Genomic DNA, 8,860 nt, shown 5'->3' with positions numbered 1-8,860 from the left:
AAAGCAAATGCACATGCAAATGTGCAAAATAAACACACAGAACCTGCTGCGCATCTGGCCAACTGGGCAACATTGTATGTTGAAGCAAAAATACTTTCCTATGCCTTTTGGAAAGATTAGCAACATGCCCCGAAGGATGAAACCATCATGCAGTTGTCTTTGTAGGAAGTTGTACTAATAACAAGATGAGGAAAAAGGAGTTTGTGCTTGCTTTTGGTAAAATCTTGTCCATCAAGTTTTGCTTTTGCAACGGAAAATCAAGGGTAATACAGATTCAGAGTTTCCACAGAGGTCATTGTTGAAGGTGAAACTCCTCATGAAACATTGTCCCTTACAAATGAATCAGGTTTTGATTAACTGGATTTTCATCTTTAAAATACTGTTTTGGAGGGGCAAATGGTAATGAGGAGGAGGAGGAGTTTGGATTTATATCCCCCCTTTCTCTCCTGTAGGAGATTCAAAGGGGCTTACAATCTCCTTGCCCTTCCCCCCTCACAACAAACACCCTGTGAGGTAGGTGGGGCTGAGAGAGCTCCGAGAAGCTGTGACTAGCCCAAGGTCACCCAGCTGGCATGTGTGGGAGTGTACAGGCTAATCTGAATTCCCCAGATAAGCCTCCACAGCTCAAGTGGCAGAGCAGGGAATCAAACCCGGTTCCTCCAGATTAGATACACGAGCTCTTAACCTCCTACGCCACTGCTGCTCCTGAGCATTTTTATATTATGGAGGACACACAACTGCTTTATTGTTGCTACTCTTATAATCTGGATATTCTTTGGTTTTAAAGATAGTTTTAATGATAGTTTCACAAACTGCCTTACGGACATAAGGGATCAGACCTGCTGGATCAGACCAATGGACAATCTACAGGGAAATCCTAAGCAGAGTTCAGTTTCCAATGGGCTTGGAAGCATGTAATTATATTTAGTATTGCATTTGTAGCTGAGCATTCTCTTTCTAACAGCAGCCGCAGAGAAACCCACAAACCAGGCTTGCTGTCAACAGTCTTCATATGCTGATGGCTCCCCAGCATCTCACAATTGGTGGCATTCTGTTTTTGACCCCAGAAGACCCATCCAGCTATCACTGCTAATAGTCAATGATAGATGTATCTTCTATAAATCTCTTCATCCCCTTTAAAAATCCTTCTAAATCTAAGGTCGCTTCCGCACATGCCAAAAAAGCCGGTAAAAGGACTGTAAAAACAGTGTTATAGGTGGGGAGTTCACACTGCCATCACTGCAGAAAGGACAGTATTATCTACTCTGACTGGTCATGGTTTTCTGGGGTCTCAGAGTATGTTTTATATGACTTTTCATCAGAGATTATAGGGGTAGGACCCAGGACCTTCTGCATACCAAATTCTACCACTGAGTTATGGCTCCTCTCCTGTATGTTTGGCCAGACTTGGGTACAGGCAGCAACGGATAAGGGATTTTTTTTTAAAAAAAGAATGAGGTAGGTCTACATCATATCCAAACCATGGAGCTCCACACATACATGCCTCGTACTTCCTTTCCTCCTTTCAATACCATCATGTAAGTAAATAATGATAGCTGGCAGAGAGTTTAACTATTTTGGCCATGAATTTCTGAAATTGCACTTGTAATTATTGAACATTGAGCCTTCCATGAATAATTCTCAAAAGAAGGAAGAAATATATTTCTCATTTGGAATGAGAAATGAACAACCATAAGGAATTCCCATTCCCATTCGGTCGTCCTCCATTTAAAAAACGTGACTTTTCAACAGTGTGGATTTACTTCTTTCTGGGTAGTTAAACTGAGTTTGGCTAAGTTAAGTTAAATAAGCTAAACTGAAATGCAAATGCGGGGGTGGGGGGGGATAGGAGAGATCTCCTTCAGGACATGCCAGCCCAATGGATATCTGTTAGGGTCGGCAGCAGTTAAGACCATCATCAGGTTTCAAGATCCCAGGCCATCATCCATTAAGATCCTCTGTTTGTGAACCACTTGCTTTTGTTTATGCCTCTCGAACAAAATCATATGTGGTATATGAGACCACTGTTGTTTGGTGAGAGGCATTCACTTGAGTGGCTCTTGTCTTTCAGCATTTAGATCACTCTACCATTGCTTAATAATTTAACAGAATGTTAGCTGCTTCAACTCATATGCATTTGCATTTCTTTTACTGGCAGATTAGAATAGTTCCTTAGCTTGCTACTTTTGGCTTTAGAAATGACACCCTGCCATTAAGTAACTCTGTGTTGAAGCTTTTGTCAAATGTCTTTTGAGATTTTTGTTTGGGGTTTTTGTTTTGGATTATTTTTTAATTGCAACTGCTGTAGTATATAATACATAATATTTTGCAAAAATATTATTCTCTGCAACAAATACTGTTGTACATTAATTGACATGAAACTGGCTTTACTAGTTCTGGAAAGGCTAGGCTCCAGTACATTGAATTAATAAAATTCAAAAGAGCTACCTGGCTGAATCAAACCAAGTTTCAGCTAGTCCAGCACTAAATCAGCTGGTGAGAGAACTGCAAATGTTTGCTTTCATAATTCTGAGTGCTTACTGAGGATGCTTTCAATCAGTCACCTTGATCCCCAGTCAAACCTTTGCTTCCAGTTGTGCTCACCTACATGTAGGTGGTCTGTGTTGTGATATCTGATTTCTCCTTTCCACCCTTTCATGTATTCACCAAGAGAAATCTGTGTATTTAGCTGGATGTGTTTCCAACGTAGATGTCCATTTGGTTGCAGATCCCCGTTCACTTTGTAAGACTTGTCTGAGACTTATTAAACTTGCTGGATATGTTTTAATGACTAGGGGTATGTGTTTGTCTCCAAAGTCACCACTTATTCTGTGTTATTAGCTGCTCATAACTGCAGCTGGTTTGTGCCCAACTGGGCAGCATGGAACAGCAAGAACCATGAAATAGCCCTGTCTCTTAGTGCAGACTTTTCAAGACAGATGAGGATAATGAATCCAGATGTGAAATCTGTATTCATTCAAGATCTTACCTAAATTATATTTATTATTTAATGTAGCTAATAAAAACAATCCAGTTGAAATCATTTATGGCACTTGATAATGACCAGAAATTCTTGGAGACAGCTATTATCCTGATATACTGCTGTCTGAATTCAATTTTCCAGGCAATATGATGGGCAGTAGAGAGTGACTCAGCAGATATATGTCTAACAGGAATGTTATCCAACCAGAAAAGTTTGCTAATAATTCTGGCAAGCAGTAGAACCAACTGAAATTTACTGCACAGTACCACCAAGCAAATCCAGGGTTGTGATGCAGAGGCAGACAATGGCAAACCACCACTGAATGTCTTGTCTTGAAAAAACCATGGAGTCACCATACATCAGCTATGACTTCATGGCAAAAAAAGAGACTTTCTATCAATCATTGCACAATCCTAGTAGCCTTGGTAGACTTTCTGATTCTATATAAGCATGAATCATGTTTGTATGAGTGATGTGTTTATCTGCTAGGTAGGGTTGTTCAATCTGAGAAGGAAAAAGAGACAAAAGCTCAGATAATGCATGTGCACTACAGGAGACGAAAAGGAAAATACTAGTAGGCAGGTCAACAGAGAAATGTAGGGGGGAACAAAGGGTCAGATATGGGAGATAAAGACTTTCCCCATCCAGCAAAATTTAACCACTGCAGCTTGTAGAAGCTGACTGGGCGACAGAGCCGTGGTAAGGATGAAGGGATAAGTGTTAGATATAGTTTCAGAAGGGTAGCCTCCCACAGCCCAAAACCAGTGCCCTAGGGATGGTAAAAACACAGTCTCTGGGGAACTGTTCGCACAACTGCCACTGCTGCAGCACAGCAGTGCCATGCTCACCCCCCCCCCCCAATGGTGCGAAAATGCTGTTTTCAAATGAGCGTGTTTTTTGAAAAGCAGCGTATTCCTGCCAGTGCAGTGTGAAGGGTACCGGTGTGAGAGCGACGGTTTCAGGCACTCCCTGTTTGTGTGTGTTATTTACTTTGTCTTCCCTCCAAGGCTCTGGAGGGAGAAGGGACATGCCCACGCTGCCCTCCGACCCCCGTGGGGCAGACGGCAGTCTGGGCATGTCAGTTCCTCCCTCTGGAGCCTTGGAGAGAAGACAAGGTAAACAACATACGCAGACCGGAGCTTCAGTGCCGCCTGCACGAGACTGTGTGAACGATCTCATGCTTCCACTAGCATTAGTTATGCCTGTGGACAACTGCTTCTGCCACCATTCAAAAATGGCCACAGAGAGAAATAAGAAACCTTAAGTACATTTTCCTATCATTCAAGGCCATGCCAGATACCTTTCTTCCCATTTTGTGCAACAGAAATGTTAAAAATCTTTTCATAGTGTAAAAAAAAAGTTCCCTTTGCTGCTACTTTCAAAAGGCACAAAGGCATTTTAAACAGTTTAATTCCTTTTATATTATGCAAACTTAAATGTAATGTTATCATTTTTATTTTTGCATTTCAATATAAAAATTTAATATGGTATTATTAAGTCTGTTTATTATATTCCACGTTTCTACCCTTAAATTGAAACATCTCTAGGTGTACTATGATAAGTAAATTCATAATCCCTCATGGACTTGTTGCAAATGGCTTTCATTGTCTCAAATCTTACCTAAATCTTTTCATTTAGATATTGTGTCCAATTTGAATAGTTAACAACATCAGGCAGATTGTTCTCTTGATGTGAGCATCCCGTTTGGATTAAACCTAATAGAAATGAGATATACACTGTACCTAATGTAGCCATAGTAGAATCCATTGTGAAGAACAGAAAGAAAATAGCCTTTCATTTGGGCAAGGGAAGAAAAAGATAAATGTTGCTTTCGCTCTCTTCCCCTCCTCACTTCAATATCTCTGCATCCCATTTTGGTTTTGGAAGAGTTGGAAATACAATGCAAGAAAAAGTGTTTCATTTTTTCCCCTAACATTCCAGAATTATATTAATATAATGAATATATTAATTCAGGAGGAATGAGGAACTTAATTCTTCATTTCCACCAGTGCTGAACAATGACCTTCTACATGGTGGTGATTTACAGCATTTTTGCCACACACTTCTCTTTCTATTCTGCCATTGGTGTAGGTAGGTGACATTGGTCTTGAAGTGGGAAGGTTATGCATAAAATCCTTGGTGGGGGTCAGACAGCCTTATGTCCTTATTTATAATTGGGCAAAGGGTAGACTTGCAGCACTATGGTCTACTCTACACAGGCCAAAAACAGTGCTCCAGACATGGTAAAAACACCATTCTTGGGGTGCCGCGGCGGCTCCGGGGCCACCTGCATGGAAGCGTGCGAATGGTCCTAGGGCTCCCAGGGCTCCACCGGCATCACGTATGCCAGGATGCAGTCACTTCACTGATCCATACAGTACTGGCCATTGACACAGAGCTGTGGTAATCCCTGGTCTCCCTGCAGCCATTTCTCTTGTTTTAAACTCTTACATGCATCTAAAAGAGATAAAGTAAAGAGGTGAAAATGGAAGAGGGGAGAATACTGTAAACTGCTTTGGGCCGCTGTTAGGGAGCAAGATGAGTTATAAATGAAATAAACCAATATGGTCTTGCAGGTTCTCCCTATTACAGTTTAAAAACAAAACCTGAATGAATTCACTTTTAAAATGGAAAGAGAAGGTCCATATTTCCATATTCATATTTCCATATCACATATATAAGTGAATATAAGGTGTGTACAGAATTCAACACAGCTATTGTATATTGATGGAATGACAAAGATGTGGGATTTAGAAGAAGAAGAAGAGTTTGGATTTATACCCCCCCTTTCTCTCCTGTAGGAGACTCAAAGGGGCTTACAATCTCCTTGCCCTTCCCCCCTCTCAACAAACACCCTGTGAGGTGGGTGGGGCTGAGAGAGCTCCAAGAAGCTGTGACTAGCCCTAGGTCACCCAGCTGGCGTGTGTGGGAGTGCACAGGCTAATCTGAATTCCCCAGATAAGCCTCCACAGCTCAAGCAGCAGAGCGAGGAATCAAACCCGGTTCTTCTAGATTAGAATGCACCTGCTCTTAACCACTATGCTGCTGCTGCTCCTTGGAGCCTGGGGGCTATCAGGCCATGACACAGCAAATCCTCTGCATATCTTTCCTGGGATGCAGGAAACATTATTTGTATTTATTTTCTTTGAATATATATGTGTCACCTCCAAAGACCTCCAGAGAATATATATGTGTCACCTCCAGAGACAACATAAAAACAATACAATAAAATCATAAAACAACATAAAATTAATAATTAAAATAATAAAAAGCTATAAAATGAGTCAGAGGCAAAAAACAGCATATAACAACCCTCAGCAGTCTAAAATGGTATGCATAAAACAGCTAGTAAGAGTAGTTAATAAGAACATTGCAAAATAATGGAACTTCCTCATTTAAATGCCTGAGTAAAAAACAAATGCTTAGGCATGGTACTGAAATCACAATAAACTGCCAAGAAAATATCAAGGGGCCATATATTCCAAAGGTGAGGTGCCATTATTGAAAATTCCCTGTCTCTGGTTGCCATATGCCTCATCTCTGCAGATATTGTTGTCTGCGCTCGCATTAGAATTTCGAAGATGATCTTTGCAGTGTTGGAAAGAGCATATTGAGGGAACAGTAGCTTGATGACTTCTGTATTTGATAACCCAGTTATATTGAGGTTATATTTAATAACATTACATCGAATCCTGTCAGAAACCAATTTAGTCGATTTGTTAATTTGAAGAAGCATGTTAAATAGTTATGCAAAACATTTTAGAAATGATTAATTAGAGGGTTTATCGTAGGGTTCCCTCCCAGCATCAGTAGCAGCATGATAGGAATCACACACAGCTGTGGAAAAGTGTTAAAATTCCCAACAAATTCTGTGAATGTGATGGTGAAAGTTGTAAAAATATCTGAATCTGTGACTTTGTTCCCTCACCTACCCCACTGCAAGAGAGTGATTTCAATTATATAAGACCTGAGAAGACTTCGCTGAAGAAAACTTTTGTTCACGTTGTGAAGATCAGTACATGGCTAGATGTTTCCCATTCATCATTATTGCTCCTGTTTTTCCCTGTTCTTCTCTTCAGAAATGAATGTAAAAAGCACAGATCAGAGTGTACTTGGTTAAAGTTGCCAGCCTCCAGGTGGGAGATCTGCTGGAATTACTACTGATTGCAGACTACAGGGATAAGTTCCCTCGAGAAAATGGCTGCTTTGGAGTGTAGACTGTATAACATAATACCCCAGTGAGGTCTGTCTCTTCCCCAAACCACACCCTCCCTAGGCTCCTCCTCTAAGTTTACATGCATCATCACTTTTACTACCTGATGATGTTGACAGAAGGTATTGTCTGGTTTTTATTCATCTCTTCCTCCAAGAGCACAGGAATGAGAAATTAGTTCTCCCTTCCTCTATTGCAGGGGTAGGGAACCTGCGGCTCTCCAGATGTTCAGGAACTACAATTCCCATCAAAGCCCCTGGGCGGGCGTGGGCGGCGACGGACGTGGTTCATGGACGTTATCGTCGTAACGGGCGATGGGCAGGCATGGAGCGGACGGACATTTGGGTCAGGCGCTGGTGGTGCAGTGATGTCGAACGCTGACGGCATGGCGCAGGACGGTTTTGATGAAGAACCGTGGACGGCGTCATAAGGGCGGGCGATGTTCGAAAGCAGATACTCCGGGACTGAATGTTTCGAACTGGAACCGAACGACCAGAACTATGCAGAATAATCGGTATGGCACCGGGCTTTCGTTCCAGCACGTCGGCGGGATCTGCTGGCGCGACATCATTTCCGTGGGAACTGGCGACGAAAACCGAACTGGATCAAAAAAACCGCATCAGACTGTTTAATGGGTTCGAACGCTGGGCGACGGAACGAACGGACCATAGCGCCGGGTTTGACGGATGGACGCAACCAGCGGCTGGCTGTTCGGGACTGATTGGTGTGGCGGCGACGAACTGCGATACTATGGCGCGGCAGGAGCCTGGGCGAACTGCCCGTCGGGATGTTTCGAAAGGATGATTCTTCTTCGGAACATGGCGGGATGAAATATTTCCAACAAAGAGATTAACCATAATGGATACTATTCAATGGATTAGTCCTGCGTGACAAATTTTCACATAGTGGAGTCAATGCTTATCAAACTTAATGGTGTTTGTTTCCATGTATAGTTATAACCAATTTGCCTTGTAGTGAGCATCTCTCAGATTTATATTCCTGGTGGTGGACTTTAAGGAATATAAAAAATGAAGCTAGCCTAATATCACATAGATCTAGACATGTTACTGTACATCAGATGGTTTCAAAAATTACCTGGGATGTTGATATTTCTTTCTGTACAAATGATTGAAATGTTAAGCAGAGATTTGTACATCTCACTAGTGGAGTAGGGTGGCTAAGAAAAGGAGTTGTGATCCATGAGACCCCCAGTTCTGAGCATCAGAAGATAAGGAAACATATGAGATAAGGACTGCAGGTATTTTGCCAGACAACTGGGGATTTTGCAATCTTTATTCAGCCTTTTAGCTGAACTAGTATGTTAAAGTACAGTAGAAACTTTGGAAGTCCATCTTCTGACACAGTTGTACCAAATGATGTACAAGTAAAAGTCCCAAGTAACAGATTTCCTGATTCTGAATTGTGCCATTTGAGTCACAAATGACAGCACAAATCAAAACTACCTTTTCAGATAGTAATATAGTATGTGTTATACTGGGCTGTCTCCTATTAAAATCATTTGTTTGAGTGGCTAGAGACAACTGAATTTTATCTCATCCTTACTCAGTTAACCAATATTTGACTGTCAAGTTAGTATGGCAGACCACAGCTGCTCTGGAAGTCACATCTGTACAATATCCCACCAAATAGCAAAAACTGAAGAT

This window comes from Sphaerodactylus townsendi, linkage group LG08 (assembly GCF_021028975.2).
Source record: "Sphaerodactylus townsendi isolate TG3544 linkage group LG08, MPM_Stown_v2.3, whole genome shotgun sequence".
NCBI classification, from domain to species: domain Eukaryota; kingdom Metazoa; phylum Chordata; class Lepidosauria; order Squamata; family Sphaerodactylidae; genus Sphaerodactylus; species Sphaerodactylus townsendi.
The sequence above is the reverse complement of the archived record's forward strand: the minus strand, read 5'-3'. Positions refer to the sequence as shown.